The sequence below is a fragment of the Dasypus novemcinctus genome (assembly GCF_030445035.2).
Source record: "Dasypus novemcinctus isolate mDasNov1 chromosome 8 unlocalized genomic scaffold, mDasNov1.1.hap2 SUPER_8_unloc_1, whole genome shotgun sequence".
NCBI classification, from domain to species: domain Eukaryota; kingdom Metazoa; phylum Chordata; class Mammalia; order Cingulata; family Dasypodidae; genus Dasypus; species Dasypus novemcinctus.
The window spans coordinates 1,933,787-1,952,959 of record NW_026688123.1 but is presented as its reverse complement, the minus strand read 5'-3'; the positions used below and the strand labels follow the sequence as shown (position 1 = coordinate 1,952,959).

At 40.7% G+C, this 19,173-nt stretch overlaps 1 long non-coding RNA gene across 1 annotated transcript in view; it reads right to left on the bottom strand.

Annotated features, from left to right (window-relative positions):
- The window catches only part of LOC139438465 (uncharacterized), a 55,871-nt gene extending 37,283 nt beyond the window's left edge, over nucleotides 1–18,588 (bottom strand). Inside the window, exons 1-2 of the long non-coding RNA XR_011648126.1 lie at nucleotides 18,478–18,588; nucleotides 17,885–17,971 (exon numbers count right to left, since the gene is read on the bottom strand). This is a non-coding gene — a long non-coding RNA (uncharacterized lncRNA). The remainder of the gene's footprint in view (nucleotides 1–17,884; nucleotides 17,972–18,477) is intronic.
- Between the last annotated feature and the right edge of the window lie 585 nt (nucleotides 18,589–19,173).

The window sequence follows — 19,173 nt, the reverse complement described above, 5'->3', positions numbered from 1 at the left end:
TTCTCTTTCTACTTTGTCACCCTAATGCTTAGAGATTACATTTCAATTTTGAACTATATTTCCATTTTTATTTCTTCTCATTCATTTTTTGTTTTTTTAATTTATGACATCTTATCATGTATTATTTCATTTTCTTAATGCCTGTTATCTACTTTTCAGTAAGTATATTTCAGTACATAATATAGATCATGATGAAGAGCTTTCATTCATTTGTTGTGGATTACTCTGTACTTACTCCTTTTCTCCCTCTGTTCCTTTTATACTTGAAAATAATATGAATTTTCTTTCTGTTGGTTTTCCTATTATTAAAAAAAAATTATAGATAGAAGTGAGACTGAAAATAACTTTCCAACAACACAAATCTGTTTCTCCTTCTACATGTTTTATGAAACACTTTATAGAAGCTTTCTTCCTGATATTTCCAGACTCTATACTTCTACCACTCTACAAAAAAGGGTCTTCGCTCAGTTCATTACCTCTATTCCACCTTTTGTTGCTATTTTCTTTCTCCATTCTACTACTGAATGTTCCTTTTACATGTACTCCTGTCTTGAGAAACTTTACCATGTTTCAAAATCTAGTCATTCTCCATACATGTCTATAGATTTTCAAAATCAATGATGTACAAAACTCTATTTTTTTCAAAAGCAATATCTAAAAGTTACTTCAATAAGTTACACTGTATTTCATTTCTGAACTATCTTGTTTTTGTATATTTAATGTGTTCTATTCCTACAATCATTTGATTTTACTTTCTTATATTTACTTTATGACTACAGTTCTTAATTCTCTATTTAGTTTTAAATCGATCTATTTTCATACATATTTGGTGTTAGCAATCACAGGTCATATTCAGCAAATTTTGAAAAATTTCTATTGCTTTACATTCATAATCAAATATGTTCAGGGTCATTTATATCTGGACTACAATATTATCACCATATGGCTCTATACCTATGATCAGGCACACATATGGTCCTCAAGGATTCTAGTTAATACTTGTTCTTACTCCAGTTAAAGTACTATTTTAAAAATAACCTCTAGAAAGAAAAATGCATTTAATAGGGTTTACTGCATTTTTAAAATTTAACAACACAACAAAATATTTCACGCACAGTCTATCATGATCTTATTATTAAACTTTGAACATACAGACACTGGCAAGTTTTAACTTCATCAAAACCACAAAAATGTAGGTATCCTATAATTAACTCACTTTCCAGGTTATCAGAAATGCACTCACAGGATGCCTATTATAAGGGGACTTTCTGCTGCTCACTGTGTGGATGGTCATTTGTGGAAGTCATTCTACTCTGTCCACAGCTGCATCTAAAAAACCCATGGCTAACATTACACTCAATAGTGAAATACTGAAAATCTTTCCCAAGAGTTCATGAACAAGATAAGTTAATTCACTTTCATCACTGCTTTGTAACATTGTTATAGAAGTTCTAGCCAGAGCAACTAAGAAAAATAAAGTCATCCATATTGGAATGGAAGAAGGAAAGCTATCCCTATACATTGATGATAGAATCCTTTAAATACATAACTCCAAAGAAGCCACAACAATACTAATGCAACAATAAAGACATTAAGCAAACTTGCATTGTATGAGATAAATGCACAAAACTCAGTTTTGTTTACATAGCACAGCAAAAAAATAAGTCCATTCAATTAGCCACTAACAAATAAAATAGCTAAGAATGAATTGAATGAAAGGATGAAACACATGAACACTAGCAACATAACTGAATGAAACCGAAGAAGACCTAAACATATGGCAAGACATCCATTGTTCAAGGATAAGACTGTATTGTTCTAATATCAATACTACCCACAGGGAACTACAGATTCAATATAATAGTTATAAAAATACCAGCAGCCACTTTTGTTTACAGAAATGGAAAAACCAATTCTCAAATTTAAATGGTTTCAATAAGTGTTATTAGTAGAGAAAACAATCACCTCTCTCCCTTGTGAGACTAGGATAGATTAATTTAGATAACATGAGGAGGGCTGTCATTGAGATCTGGTTGACTTAGGTAGAAATATTGGGGATTCTCTGAGGAATAGTGGGGTTCACAGAAATTTGAATTGTAATTCTCCCTGTTAATGGATGGCTATATTTTCCTGTAAATCTCATGGGGACCCAGAGGCAAGGATGTGGAATCTCTATGAGTACAGTGCTGTTTCTCCATTGGTGGATTTTCATTCATGTGGGGTGCAGGCTTTGGTTCTCAAAAGGAAGTAGAGGTTACTGAAAAAACAATAACTGACCAAGTCCCCTTTTCTTTGTACCCTAAATCACAGGATCTGCAGTGAGTTAAGGATGAGCAAGGGTAGGAAAATTCATTTAACATCACTAGTGACCAGTAAAATTAGTAAGAAAACTGGAAGGACTCACTGCTACATCCTTTGGAGTGGACATGATCTGGGTGAGGAAGGACTGAAATAGGAAGGTGCAAACTCCAGGCTGCTGAGAGTTGTTTAGAACTTTAGACAGGGAAACACTTGTTGTTGACCACCTCAAGAGAAGTTCTCATATTATTGTACTTTTTAACTCCAGTTCTATTTCCACTAATTTTATACTTTCTAGCCCTTTACTGATATTCTCTATTTGGGGAGACATCATTCTCATGTTTTCCTTTTGTTCATTGAGCACACTAAAAATTGATGTTGTAGATACACTAACCTGGGAAAATGGTGTCGATGCAGTTGGGCACTGCTCATCTCTTTTGAAAAAAAAAAATGGCAGAGAGGGGGCAGGGGCCTAACTGGAGTGAGCTGTTTTGGGAATCCACAGAGCAGGAGAGAGCAGGCATGCAGGCATCATTCAGGAGGGAGCTGGACAAAATAGAGAGCCCAAGGGAAAACCATGAGGTGCTCACCTCTGTGGCTGGAAAAGGTGGTGGGCAAGCCCCACCATCAGGGCAAATAGCCTCCATGAACCCCGTGGCTCTCAAAGGCCAGCTGAGTGGGAGGCAGCATTCCCTGGAGGAATGGGGTCTGGTGAAGGGTGGAGAGTGGTTTCCTTTCTGTGGGTTTGGAAACCTCAGCCCCCTTTGAATCTCAGGGAGGACACCAGCCAGCACTGAGGTGGCCGTGGGGAGAGGGGAGGGGCAGTCTGCTCAGGCAAGCTGTCACACCAAGCCACCCTGGGAGAGGGGAACTTGGTCAGGAAGGGGCAGGGACAGACACCCAACTAGCCCAGCCCCTGAGAGCTATGAGAAGTCCAACTCCTTAAGGGAAACAGGGCCAGGAAAAGCCAGACAAGCTTCCAAAAACCTATTCAGCTCATAGAGCTGCAGCAGCACAAGAGGGAAGCCCCTGTCTTGCATGTAGGTGCCTGGTTGGAGCCCTGGTACCTCCTGAGTGAAGGGATTGAGAGAGAGTAGGCACACAATGAGCACCTCATGATAGGGATGTATAGGCTGAGTTTCTCTTTTTTTTTTTCCAATGGTTTTTTGGATTTTTCTTTCTTTTTCCTTTATTTTATTTGGTAAAACTGGATTCATCACCTGTGGAAGGCAGAGTGCAGGGTCATTGATGAGCACCAACAGCCTATGAGGTCTCTAGGGGCCTAAGAGGAAAGGCTGCTCTTCTGGGGTGGTTTCTTTGTTATTATTTTTTCTTGTTTGTTCTTTTCCCTTTCATTGTTCCTTTTTTTAATTTTTAATTTTTACTTATTTTTCAACTTATTTTATTTCTCTTCCTTCAGTTTTGTCTGCTGACTTCTATTGCTTTTCTTTTGTTCCACCAGTTCTTGTTGGTTTTTTTTCTTTTTATCTCTCTCCTTTTTCTTTCCTTCTATTTTCTTCTGATCTCTTGAGCATTTTAATTCATTCTAATTCTTTTCTATTTCATTCTTATTTTTTTCTATTCCAACTCTTTTTATTCTTATTCTTTGTATTTTTAATGATTTTTTACTTACATTCGTTAGTTTCCTAGCTCTTACACAGTTTCCCTTCTATTTTTTTTTGCATTATTATTACTATTATTCTTCTCTTATCTCTTTCCTTTCCTCTGGTCCTAATATTTTTTATCAAGGGAACAGAGACAACTGCAAGGATATTCTAGAGGAAATAAATATCAAAAAGCAACTTTGAGGACTTTCAGGAAATGTGATGAAGAAGGTAGGTAGAGACTGACACGCTCACAAAAAAAAGGACAGAGAAGTCAGGGACCTATCTAAAGGAGGGGCTCTGGATACTTATAGAACAGGAAGGTGCTCTGGGTCATCTGGAAGGTACTGGAAAGATAAAGAAGAAAACCATGAGTTGCTTGCCTCTGTGGCTGGAAATCACACATGTACCCCACAATCCCAGCAAGTAGCCACATGGCCCCTGGCTTGCTGCTGCCAAGGGACTGGGAAGGGGTGGTCCCTGGGAGAAAGAGGGGACTGGCAGATGCTGCACAGTCATTTCCTTGTGGTGAGTTTGACCAGCTCAGGCCCCTTTGAATCATGGAAGAGACCCAGACCTATCTGGAAGAGGGGAGGGGGGATCCCTTCAGGCAGGCAGTCACACCTAGATGCCTTCCTGAGGAGAGAAAGCCATTAGACTAGAAAGGGGCTGGGCATAACCACCTCATCAGCAGGACTCTAGCAGGTACAGAAGTCTACAAACACCTGGGGGAATATGGCACCTAGCTCTCTAAAGTCTGATTAACCTAAGGAGGCAATTTAGCTCAGTGGAGGCCTTGCCAATAGGAGGCTCCTGGTCAAAGGTGTGACCCAACACGTTATCAGGCATCGGCCTGCACTTTATGACAAGGAATGAACAGGTCTTCTTTTGGATTTAGGTGTTCTTGGACCTGTTATTTCCTTGCTTTAAAAAAAGGCCCCTTTCTTTAACTTTAAATTTTAATCACTAAAACTGGATACATCACCTGCCTGCAGAAGAAAGGCTGCAGGGTGACTGATGAACACCAGCAGCCTGAGAAGCTCCTTAGGAGCCTAAAGGGAAAGCTTTCCTAAGTTGTTTTCTTGTTGTTGCTGCTACTGTTTTCTTTCTTTTTATTGTGTTTCCCCTTTCTGTGTTCCCCTTTTTTATACTTTTCCCATTTTTTTCTGCCTACATAATTTCTTTTCTTTCCTTCATTTTTTTGATCTTCTGTTTTCTGTTGTTTCTCATTCATCCTGCCTATTTTTGTTTGGCCTTCAATTTTTAAAAAAATTTTATTTCTTTTTCACATTCTGTTTTTCTGTTTTCTTTCATTACTTTTTTTACTTTTTCTTTTCTCTTCATCTCTCCCCTCATCATTCCAGACTTTTAATTCATTATTTTTCTCTACTTTTTCTCACTTCATTTTTTCAATTCCACTATTCCTCTGTCCTTCTTAAGATTTTTTACTAATGTGGACTATTTATTTTCCTAGGTCTTGTATGACTTCTCTTCTACCTTTTATTATTATTAATGCTATTATTATTCTTTATCTCCTATCTTTGGTCATATTTTTTTCAAGAGAACAGAGATGACAAGGAAATAGATTAAGAGGAATGGAGTGTCAAAGTGAAAACTTACAATGTGCAAAAACAATAACAAAATAAAACACTAGAGCAGAAAGAGAAGCTAACCAACTGAATAAACCCATCAAGATAAATAGATGCCTAAACACAAACAAAAAAATTATAAGCCATAATAAGAAACAGGAAGACATGGCCCAATCTAAATGAACAAACTGAAAAAAAGGAGATACAGAACTTGGAACTAATCAAAGATATCCAAATAGCATGAATCAACTTAATGAAGAGAAGGAAGAGATTAAGGATATTAAAAAGACACTGGGGGAAGCAGATGTGGCTCAACTGTTAGAGCATCCATCTACCATATAGAGAGGGTCCAGGGTTTGATCCCCAGGTCCTCCTGACCCATCTGGTAAGCTGGCCCATGCACAGTGCTGCCACGCACAAGAAGTGCCATGCCACATAGAAGTGCCCCAGCATAGGGGTGACCCACACACAGGTGTGTGCCCACAAGGAGAGCAGCCCTGCAAGAAAAAAGTACAATCTGCCCAGGAGTGGCACCGTATACTCAGAGAGCTGATATATACTTGACAAATTGTCCAATGCTCATGACAAACAGAGAATACTGAAAGTAGCAAGAGAAAAGAGATCCATCACACACAAGAGAAGTTCAAAAAGATTAAATGTTGTCTTCTCATCTGAAACCAGCAGGCAAGAAGGCACTGGTATGACAGAGTTAAGGTGCTAAAAGAAAAAACTTCTAGCCAACAATTCTCTATCCAGCAAACCTGGATTTTAAAAAATGAAGGAGAATTCAATATATTAACAGATAAAGAGAAATTAAGAAAGTTTGTCACTAAGAAACCTGCCCTTCAAGAAATACTAAAGGTAGTCCTGCAGGATGAAAGGAGAAAAAAAAGGAAAGCAGTGGAAGATAGTGCAAGAATAAAAAGATAAAAAGAGAAATAAAAACAACAGATGGCATATATAAGCCAAAAAATATATATATATGGCTAATATAAGTAATTCCCTGAAAGTAATAACATTGAATATTAAAGACTTAAACTCTTTAATCAAGAGACACAGATTGGCAGGATGGATAAGTGCGGTCACCCCTCGGGCTGAAGTGTGGTTTGCTGGCCTGGCAGGGCAGCAGCCGCGGCAGGCCAAGCTGCTGCCCCCATAATAGGGTGGCTGGTCGGACTCAACGCCACCCCTGAAGGGAGCTTGGTATGGGTGCAGAGTGCCCTCGGGTCTCCCCTTCTCGGCAGCCATGCTTCCGTGGCCGCCCCTCCTCCCGGATGGTGCCACACAATGCCTGTGGGGCGGCACCCTTCTTCTTTCTCCCTGCGCAGGTGCAGGGCGGAAAATTCCAGTCTGCCCTTTTCCCCTCCCCCGACAGCAGCAACAGCCAGGCGTGGGCGGAAAAATCCAGTCTGCCCTTTTCCCTCCCCCCGACAGCAGCAACAGCCAGGCGTGGGCAGGAAACTCAAGTCTGCTCTCCACCCCAGCAACAGCAGCCACCAATCCCTAAACCCTGCCCCTTCCCCAGCAACAGCGACAGCCAATCCCTAACCACCACCCCTCCCCCATCCAGTACTGCCCACTGACCTTTCTCCGGCAACCAATCAGAACAGGGCGTGGCTTTGACCAATCAGCCTTCCCCAGCCCCTATAAAACTGTTGCCTCTCCCTCAATAAAGTGGACTTGCGTGTTTACCTTGTCTCCGCAGTAGTTCTTCTGCCGTGCACCCTCCAGTCCTGAGAGCCCCCGACAAGGGCCTGGCCTCCCTTGTCCCCAGTTCATCGCCTGCTTCTCCGGGCGACCCCTTCGTCGCCGGCTTTGCCGGGCGACCCCGTCAGCCGAACCGCGCAACCCCTGTGAGACCGACCTCTCGTCTGCTGCCGGACCAACCCCTCGTCCAAAGTGGGACCGACCCCTCGTCCCAAGCGGGACCGACCCCTCGTCCAAAGCTGGACCGACCCCTCATCCGCAGCCAGACCCCACCTCTACCAACCGAGCAAGCCGCCGCAGATAAGGAAATATGACCCATCCATATGCTGCCTACAATAAACTTGTCAAGGACCCAGGGATTCAAGGGGAATGAAAGTGAATAGTTAGAAAATACTTTTACCTGCAAACAATAATCAGAAGAGGGTGAGAGTAGCTATACTAAAATCAGACAAAACAGACTTCAAATGCAAATCTATTGTAAGAGACAAAAAATGACACTATATATTTTTAAAAAAGAGAAATTTATCAAGAACAAAGAAAAATCAGAAACATTTTATGCACCAAATCAGGGCACCTCAAAATACATGAGGCAAACAAAGGAAAAAACTAAGTGGGGAAACACATACTTCTACAATTACTCTGGGGGACTTTAATACACCATTATCACCATTATGCAGAACATCTCAACAAGAGCCAATAAAAAAGCAAAGACCCTGAGTAATACATTAGAGGATCAAGACCTAATAGACATATACATAACATTACACTCAAATATTGTAGGATATGCATTCTTCTTGAGAGCACATGGATCATTCTCCAGGACAGACATATGCTAGGCCACAGAGTAGCTCTCAATGAATTCAGAAAGACTGAATTACACAAAGTAATTTATCTGACTATAATCGACTGAAGCTGGAAATCAGCAAGGGGCAGAGAAGCAGATCAGGCACAAAGATATGGAAGTTAAACAATACATGCTTAGACAACCAGTGGGTCAAGGAGAAAACTGCAAAGAAATCAGTAACTACCTTGAAAGGAATGAAAAAAACAACACAATATAGAATAATCTGTGGGATGCAGCAAAAGCTGTACTGAGAGGAAACTTCACAGCCTTAAATGCTGATATTAAAGATCAAAGACCTAACTGCACACCTGGAGAAACTAGAAAAAGAACAACAAACGAAACCCAAAGGAAGTAGAAAGAAGGAAACAACCAAGATTAGTGCAGAACTAATTGAAATTGAAAATAAGGATGGACAAGAAAAAATAAAACCAAAAGTCAGTTCTTGGAGATCAATAAAATTGACAGACCCTTAGCTACATTAACAAAGAAGAAAGAAGATGCAAATACATAAAATAAGAAATGAGGAGAGGGATATCACCACTGACACCACAGAAATCAAGTGTATCATAAGAGGAGCCATTGAAAAATTTTAAGCCAACAAGAATATTTTAGAGGAAATGGGTAATTCCTAGAAACACACAAGCAGCCCACACTGATGAAAGAAAAAGATGAACTCAACAGACCGATCACAAATTAAGAGGTAGAATCAGTCATCAAAAACCTCCGAACTAAGAAGAGCCCAGGAACAGACAGCTTGACATGTGAATTCTACTAAACATTCCAGAAAGAACTAACACCAATCCTGCTTAAACTCTGCAAAGAAATAGAAGTAGAAGGAACATTTCCTAACTCATTCTATGATGCCAACATTACCCCAATACCAAATCCAAACAAAGATGCTACAAGAAAGGAAAATTACAGACCAGTCTCTCTAATGAACCCAGATTCTAAAACCCTCAACAAAATACTTGCTAATCATATTCAACAACACATCAAGCAAATTACATACCGTGACTAAGTGGGTTTCATCCTGGGTAGGCAAGGAACATTAAACATAAGAAAATCAATCAATATAATATACCACATAATGAAATTAAAGGAAAAAACACACATGATCATCTCTACAGATACAGAAAAAGTGTTTGACAGAATACAGCAACTTTCCTGATAAAAACATTCCAAAAGATACAAATAGAAGGAAACTTCCTCAACATAATATAAGATATATATGAAAAACCCACAGCCAAATCATGTACAATGGTGAAATCCTAAAAGCTTTCCCTCTAAGATTGGACACAAGACAAGGATATCCACTCTCACCACTCCTATTTAACATTATGGTAGAAGTACTTGCAGAGCACTGAGGCCAGAAAAAGATGTAAAAGGCATCAAAATTGGAAAGGAAGAAGTAAAACTTTCACTATTTACAGATGACATGATCCTATACATAAACAGCCCTGAGAAACAAAGCTTCTAGGACTTAGAAATGAGTTCAGTAAAGTTACAGGTTATAAGAAAAATGTGAAAAATCAGTACCTGCACACCAATAACAAGCTATCTGATGAGGAAATCAAGCAAAAAAAAAAAATACCATTTACAATAGAAACTAAAAAAATCAAATAACTAGGTAAAGTTTAACTAAAGAAGTAAATGACTTATATGCAGACAACTATAAAGCACTGTCAAAGGAAATCTAAGACTTAGAAAAATGGAAGACTATTCCCTGCTCATGGACAGAAAAGACTAAATAGCATTAAGATGTCTATCTTACCCAAACTATTTACAGATTTAATGCACTCCCAATAAAAATCAACACAGCATTTATTAATGAAATGGAAAGACTAAGAAATTTATTTGGAAGGCAAGAGTCCCTGAATATTCAAAGACATATTGAAAAAGTAAAATGAAATTGGAGCAATCACACTACCTGGCTTACAGCATACCACAAAGATACAGTGGTCAAAACTGCATGGCATTGTCACAAGAACAGACATACTAACCAATGGAACTGAACTGAGAGTTCTGATAAAGATCATCACATATACATTCATTTGATATTTAACAAGGCCTCTTCAACAAATGGTGCTTGGAGACTGGATATAAATATCCAAAAGAATTAGAGAGGAACACCATCTCACACCTTGTACAAAAACTAACTAAAGATGGATCAAAGGTCTAATTGTAACAGCCAAGACCATAAAGACCTTGGAAGATAAGTAGGGAAGCTTCTATAGGACCTTGTAATAGGAAATATCTTCATGAACTTCAAACCCAAAGCATGAGAAGCAAAAGAAAAGAAAAAAACAGATAAATGGGACCTCCTCAAAATTAAAACCTTTTGCACCTGAAAGGAGTTTGTGAAGAAAGTGAAAAGACAGTCTAACCAATGGTAGAAAATATTTGGTAACCAAATATCTGATAGGAGCCTAATATCCAGCATATATAAAGAAATCCTATATCTCAAAAATAGAAAGACAACCCATTTAAAAAATGAACAAGTGATTTGAACAAACACTTCTCCAAAGAAGATATGAAAACATGCTCAACATCACTAGCTATTAGGGAAATGCAAATCAAAACTACAACGAGATACCATCTTACTTCCATTAGACTGGTGGACATTAAAAAATCAGAGGTCTAAGGTATTGGAGAGGATGTGAAGTAATGGACACCCTCATCCATGGCTGGTGGGAATGTAGAAAGGCTCACCCATTGTGGATGACAGTTTGGCATTTCCTCACAAAACTAATTATAGTTCTGCCATATGGACCCATCAATTCCACTGCTGGGTATATACCCAGAACTGAAAACAAGGACACGAACTGATTAAGCACAACAATGTTCATAGCAGCATTATTCACTATTGCCAAATTTGGAATCAACCCAAATGCCCATTAACAGATGAATGGATAATCAAAATGTAGTATATACATACAATGGAATATTACTCAACTGTAAAAAGGAATACACTATAACACATGGGATAACATCAATGAATCTTAAGGGCCTTATGTTGAGTGAAGCAAGCCAGACATTGAAAGACAAATATTACAGGACCTCTCTGATAAGAATTAAGCTAATTGAGCCAACTCTGGGAGCCAGAGTCTGGAAGATAGGTTTCCAGGAAATAGAAAGGGAGAAGAAAGTTGTGAGCCAATGCCCATAGGCGTGAAATCTATGATTAGGTGTAAGTGAGAAGTTGTGCAATGAAGGAATATGACAGGGGTGGAGGGATACTATTGGGTTGGGTGGTGCAAGCTTGACAGGGCCTAAGGTAGGGAGGAAGGGCTGGATGGTCCATGGAAATAGGGGAAGGGTTGGGGGAGGTAGCAGCTGAACACTGGGGATTGGCAGGTATGTGGTTGAAACTACAATGTTGAGAAAATTATTTTGGCAATATGACAAGGAAGCGCTACTGGTTTAGGGTGTTGGACTGGTTTAGGGTGTTGAATTGGGGTACATTTGGGGCAGGGCACACCTGGGGCAGTCTTCTAGAGAAGGTGCAAGTGATCATTTTGTCATAGTGTGCTGTATCAGTGGAGGGAAACCCACATGAGTGGAAAAGAGTTGAACTCCCATACAGGGGAGGCCTGATATGTTCTCAAACAGAGAGCAGGGTGTCTCCAGAGAGTACAGGTGGTTCCTAATAGGGGAGGACAGACTAGTGTGTCAAGCCTTCAGCATTGTTCCAAGTATCTACAAATCTTGTCCTTCAAGGAGTGAAGCCTGTTGGTCACAGTGGGTCCTGAGGGGAGGGAGAGGGAGGAATGGGATCAACATAAGAGTGGATATTTAGGGGGCAAAGGAAGTGTTCTGCATGATCTTGCAATGATGGATACAGGCCATGTTAAATTTCATCAAAAATTTATAGAAGTATATGGTCTAAGATGTAAACCATAACATAAACCACTGACCATAATTTGCACTGATGTTTTAATATTTGTACATCAGTTCTAACAAATGTACCATCCACATGTAAGAAGGTTATTAACAGGGTAAGGGGGAAAAGGGAAGGATGTTGCAAATACAGGAGTCCCCTTGATTCTCTATGTGACTCTACTGTGACCTAAAATTTCTTGGAAGGCAAAATGAAAAAAGTAAAATATTAGGAAAGTAATGGAAGAAAATGCAACTGTATATATAGGACAATATGTATTACAGTGATCAAAGGTAAAACTACTCTCCAATTCATTGAACTCACCCAGGACAACTAACAAAGAATTCAGAATGGACAACCACCACACCAAGGAACTAAGAAAGTCTACAACTGCAAGCAAGAAAGTCCAATCTATCAGACAAATAGGATCAAAGTCCCCTCTCTGGAACAGTAGGCATCACCATTCCAAAATGCTCAGGATTGGGGAATAAAATATAGACAATGTGGACTTACTGGTGTTCTACTATAGACTTACTGTGGTTCTATCAATGGAAAAACTATCATTGATGTAGACACAATGGCCACTGGAAGTGGTGAAGCCAGGGAGAAGGAAAAAGAAGTATAATATGGGGGTATTTTCAGGACTTGGAATAGACCTGAATGACACTGCAATGACAGATACAGGCTGTAGGAGTTTGATATTATTGATGAATTCCAGAAAGAAATATTAGATTATATTTGTAAACTTATCTTTTCCTCTGTACATATTAGATTATACTGAATTCATAGATTTACTTGATTAAGTAATTTTGTTAACCATTTGTGCTGGAAGGGCATTGAGACCCCACACTTTGGTGGGCAGGGACACACAGATAAAAGGCATGGCAAAGGACAGAATTAAGGGTTCTTGATGTTGGAGTTTTGATGTTGGAGTTTGATGCTGAAGCTGGAGCCCTGGGAAGCAAGGAACTCTAAACCCATAGAGAAGCAAGATCCTGGAAGGGAGGAAACCCAGGAAGCCTGAACCTTGCAGGCATCGGCAGACATCTTGCTCCAAGACGTGAAAATAGACGTTGTTGAGGGATGTAACATATGCTTTATGGTCTAATATCTGTAAGCTCCTACCGCAAACAAATACCCTTTATTAAAAAAACAACCAATTTCTGGTATTTTGCATCAGTACCCCTTTGGCTGACCAATACACAAGCCCTTATATAATCTGCTATAACCTAGAGAATTGAGTGTGAGAGAGTATAAACTACAATGTAAACTAAAAACCATGCTCAGTTGCAATGCTCCAAAATCTGTTCATCAGTTGTAATGGATGTAGCACAGTAATGAAAGAAGTTAATTTCTTGGGAACCAGTAGGAGGTATGGGTTGTGGGGCATATGAGAATCTCCTATTTTTTTATGTAACATTTATGTAACCTAAGTATCTTTTAAAAATTATTTAAAAAGGATACAAAGAACTCTGATCTGATTACAAAGGCATCCCCAGAAAGGGGAGCAAGAGGGACAGCCTAAGGCTGACAGTTTCTCACCCACAATTCTGGTCTGCTGAGTCCCACCAGCCTTTCAGGGCTAAGTGGGATCACACTGTTGTCTACCTTGGGACACTAAGCAGGACTGGAGAAATACAACACTCTCAATCTCCCTCTCTTATAGGTGGGACTGATTGTTGAGGAAGCACCTTCCCAGGAAACAGGAGAGAGAGGGACACAATCTAAGGCTGACTCAGCTTTGGACCCACACATTTGGTTTGTTGTGTCCCAAGGGCCCTTCCAGGCCAGGAAGGCCTTGCCATTGTTTGCCTTGGGAGGCTACAAGGGAGTAAAGAAATCTGACCCTCTCGATCCCCTCTATAAACTGGGACTGACTGTGGAGGATGAAGAAGGGAGTGGAATTACCTCCCACCCAGGAAATGGGAGGGGGCTGCCAGAGAAGGCTAGAGAGTTTTTTATAAGAAAGTTCAAATTACAAGGCTCTTAGCCTCCAGGCAGGACCCACTCATATAGATCCAGGCTGTGTTACAGCAAAAACACTCTAAACAGGCATTGAACTGAGAGGGCTGCCAAATAGTGCCATCTGCCAGCAGAACTAGGAAGTACATATGAGAAAATTAAAAATAAATCAGTCTTTTTCTGACCTTTCTAGCTTTCCTCCCACGCCCCTAGGAAGTAGGTCTGCAACTCATTACTGGGTGCAGAGCACACCTTTGAGCAAATAACAGGGACAACCCTAATGATCCACATTGAATCAAGAATCAAAGAGCAACAATAACACAGAGCCTCTTGCCACTAAATCACAAACAAAAGACAAAGAACTTGAGCATCTGAATAAACTACATACTAATCACCAAAAATTTACAAGCCAGAATAAGAAAATGGAAGACATCGCCCAGGAAAAGGAATATCTCAAAGCCCCAGAAGAGATGCAAGATTTGAGAGAACTAATTAACAAGATGTGTAAATTAAATTCATGAGATGAAAAGACAATATGGCTAAAGAGATGAATGACATCAAGAAGACATTGAGCAAGCACAAAGAGAATTTCAAATGTGGGGAGCCCCACATACAAGGAGTGCACCCCATAAGGGGAGCTGCCCTGGGCAAAAAAAAGCGCAGCCTGCCCAGCAGTGGCACCGCACACATGGAAAACTGATGCAGCAAGATGGCTCAAAAAAAAGACAAAGATACCCAGGGCCACTGGCAAGAATACAAGAGGACACAGAAGAACACATGGCAAATAGACACAGAGAGCAGACAACTGGAGGGGAGAGAAACAAATAAAAAATAAATCTTTAAAAAACAAAAAGACAATATTATGAGAAACTATATGCCAACAATCTAGACAACCCAACAATGGGAAAATTCCTAGAAATGCACAAACTACACTGACACTACAAGAAATACAAGAACTTAACAAACCAATCACATTAAAAGAGACTGAATCCATCATCAAAAATCTCCCAACAAAGAAAAGCTCAGGACCAGATGACTTCAAAGATGAATTCTACCAAGCATCTCAAAAAGAATTAACATCAATCCTTTTTAAACTCTTCCAAAATGATGAAGAGGGGGGGAAATTACCCAACACTTTTCATGAAGCCAGCATCACCCTAATACCAAAGCCAAATAAAGACATTATAAGGAAAGAAAATTATAGACCAATCTCTCTAATGAACAGAGAGATGCAAAAAATCTCAACAAAATATTGACAAATTGAATCCAGCAGGATTATTAAAGACTTACACACATCACAACCAAGTTAGACTTATTCCTGGTATGCAAGGTTAGCTAAACATAACAAAATCAATCAACATAATTCACCACATTAACAAACTGAAGGGAAAAAAACACATGCTCATCACCATAGACACAGGAAAGGCATTTGACAAAATCCAGCATTCTTTCCTGATAGCAAACATTTCAAAAGATATGAGTAGAAGGAGAATGCCAGAATATGATAAAAGGTATATGTGAAAAACCAACAGCCAACATTGTATTCAGTGGGGAAATGTTCAAAGATTTCCATCTAAGATCAGAAACAAGACAAGGATGCCCACTTATCACCATTGTTGTCCAACATTGTACTAGAAGTTCTAGTTAGAGCAATTAGAGAAGAAAAAAAATTCAAGGCATCCAAATAGGAAAAGAGGAAGTAAAACTCATACTATTTGCAGATGACATGATCCTATATTTAGAAAATTCTGAAATGTCTACAACAAAGCTATTTGAGCTAATGAGCTCAGCAAAGTGGCAGAATACAAGATCAATATGCAGAAATCACTGTTTTTGTACACTACTACTGCACAATCTGAGGAGAAATCAGTGGGAAAATTCCATTTACAACAGCAACAAAGACTCAAATACATAGGGATCAATTTAACCAAAGAAGCACAGGACCTATACATGGAAAACTACAAAAGAGTGGTAAAAGAAATTTAAAATGACATAAACAAATGGAATGACATTCCGTGTTCATGTCCTGAAAGATTAAATACCATAAAGAGGTCACTCCAACCTAAACTGATTTATAGACTCAATGTAATGCCAATCAAAATTCCAACAGCCTAATTTACAAAAATAGAAAAGGCAATTACCAAATTCCTTTGAAAGAGAAAGTACACCCAAAGAGCCAAAAGCATTCTAAAAAAGAATAGCAACATGGGAGGAATTTCACTGCCAGACCTTGAAACATATTACAAAGCTACAGTGGTCAAAACAGCATGGTACTGGCATAAAGAGAGACTCATCTATCAGTGGAATAGAATTTAGAGTCCAGAAATAAACCCTCAACTCCATAGTCAACTAGTTTTTGACACACCGGCCAAGTTCATGTTAACGGGAAAAAATGTCTCTTCAATAAATGGTGCTGGGAGAACTAGGTATCTATAAGCAAAAGAATGAACCAGGACCCCTACCTCACATCCTACACAAGAATCAACTTAAAATGGATCAGAGACCTAAATATAAAAGTAACAACCATAAAACTACTTGAAGAAAATGTAGGGAAACATCATAAAGACCTAATCATACATGGTGGGTTCTTACACCCAAAGCACACAAAACGAAAGAAAAAAACAGATAAATGGGAACTCCTCAAAATTAAACACTTGTGCACCTCACAGGACTTTCTCAAAAGGGTGAAAAGGTAGCTGCCTCAGTGGAAGGAGATACTTGGAAATCACAGGTCCGATAAGGATTTAATATCCATATATAAAAAGAGAGGTTACAACTCAACAATAAAAAAACAAATGACTCAATTAAAAAATGGGCAAGAGACATGAATAGACATTTGTCCAAAGAAGAGATACAAATGACAAGAAAACACAGAAAAAAATGTTCAATATGAGTAATGACTAGGGAAATGCAAATCATAACTAAGAGATATCATTTTAGACCTATCAGAATGGCCACTACTAAAAAGCCAGAGAAGTACAAATGTTGGAGAAGAGGATGTGGAGAGATAGGAAAACTTATTCACTATTAGTGGGAATGCAGAATGGTACAGCCACTGTGGAGGACTGTTGGGCAGTTCCTAAAGAAGTTGAATATAAATTTGCCAGTGATCCAACAATATCAGTATTGGGTCTACACCCAAAACTGAAAGCACTGATACAAATAAACATCTGCACACCTATGTTCAGAGCAGTGCTAGTCACAATTGTCAAAAGCTGGAAAGAACCCAGGTGTCCATTAACTGAGGAATGGATAAATAGTAGTATATTTCCATGATGGAATATTATGCAGCTGTAAGAAGAAATGAAGTTGTAAAACACTTGACAACATGGATGAACCTGGAGGACATTATGTTGAGTGAAGTAAGCCAGACACAAAAGGACAAATACAGTAAGAGTGCATTACTATGAACTAAATATATTGCATAACATACTATATGATTCCATTTATATAAAATGTAAAGATAAGTCAATTTATAGAGGGGAAAATAAAGGATTCATGCAAGAGTAGCCAAAAACAGGAGCTGTGAACAGTAGGGGAAGCACAGATGGAAAAGTGATGAATTTTCTTGTTTTTTCATTATTATTATTGAAATAATGAAGATGATCTAATAATGATTGAGGTGATGAATGCACAACTATGTAATGGTGCCAAATAAAAGTGACTGTGCACTTTGGATGAATTGAATGTTTTGTTGATATGTATGGATAAAATTGATTTGTTAAAAAAAAAGACAAACAGCACTTCAAAATGGGAAAATTCATAAATACACTTTCACCAAAGAAGAAACATTCACTTCTTTTCATCACTAGGGAAATACAAATTAAAATCTGCTTTGAGTTATCATATAGACATACTAAAATGGCTAAAATCAAGAAAGATAATACCAACTGTTAAAGAAGATGTGGAAAACCTGGAACTCTCATACATTTCTGGTGAGAATGCCAAATGGTCCTGCCACTTTGGCAAACATTTTGTCAGTTTCTTAAAAATATAAACTTACATCATTGTTGCTAATTCCACTCCGAGAAATCCATCCAAGACAAACTGCTGTACAATGAATCCTAGAGCAAGTTCATGGCAGTCAAACCTGGAAAAAAATACCAATACCTATCGACTGAGGCTTGGATAACAAAAGGCGGTACATCGTAAATAGCTGTGCAGCTCTAACTAGGTAATTCCATTAAATTAACTTTCACAGAAAGGTATCCGTGTCTGGAAAAATGCCAAAGATTGAAGCAGGCCGCGGGCCCCCCGCCCCCCCCTCCCGCGAAGGCAGCCCCCAACACCTCGGTTCCAGACCGCAGAGAGAGGGGAGGCCCGGCGGGGCGCGCGCACAGCCGTCCAGCGAGCAGGAGCCTCGGCGGCGGCGCGGGCCCGCGCTCCCGGAACGCAGCACGGGCAGAGGCGCTCGCCGCTTTTCCGCGCTTCCCGCGGCCCCGCAGCCCGCGCCCCGCCGCCGCCAGGTTGGGTCCCGCACGCACCGGGCACGGAGCCGGGGGCAGGCGGGCGTCTCGGGGGCGCCGGGCGCTCCCCCTGAGGCTTTCGGTCCCGCGCTCGCTGCCCGCCCGCCCGCAGGCCAGACGCGCCCCTCACCGCACACAGGGGGGCCCGCGCGGCGCCTCGGCCTGGCCCAGCTCATCACGACCGGATCCCGAACACCCCGAGCTCAGAGAGGTGCCGCCGCCGCCGCGCCGCGTGCTGGGGGGGGCTCAGGGGGCGGGGCTGAGTGGGAGCGGGGCCGAACGGCCAGGGGGCGGGGCTGAACGGCCAGGGGCGGGGCTGAGCCCGGGGGCGGGGCTGAACGCCGGGGGCGGCGCTAGGAGTGGGGCTGAGGGGGCGGGGCTGATCAGCCAGGGGCGGGGCTGAGGCCCGGCCGCACCCCTGCAGCAACCCTGCCCCCGCCCGGGCCCAGGAGTTCCCGCGCCCCCTCGGCCTCCCTGGCGCCCAGGTCCCACGCCTCTCCGGGAGCCCCTACCTTTGTCCTCCCTGCCGAGCGTCTCCCCGCCCCCGAGACACGACTGGCGCCTGGCGTCCACGTGGACCCCCTGGCGTGGAGCGGGGACGCCTCCCTGGAGGAGCTGCTGGCCCCTCCTGCTCTGAGATAAATATTCTACATCACAGAAGGCCAAAGCTAAGGTTGTAGAGCAATTAAGTGCAGTGCATCATTGTAAGCCAATGGTGACTGATTCCTTTTCAACTAACAGGTCATGATTCTAGGACCCAAGATGATAAAAATAGTTAAAATGGACAGAATTATTATAATTCCTCAAGATACACAGGAATTTTAAA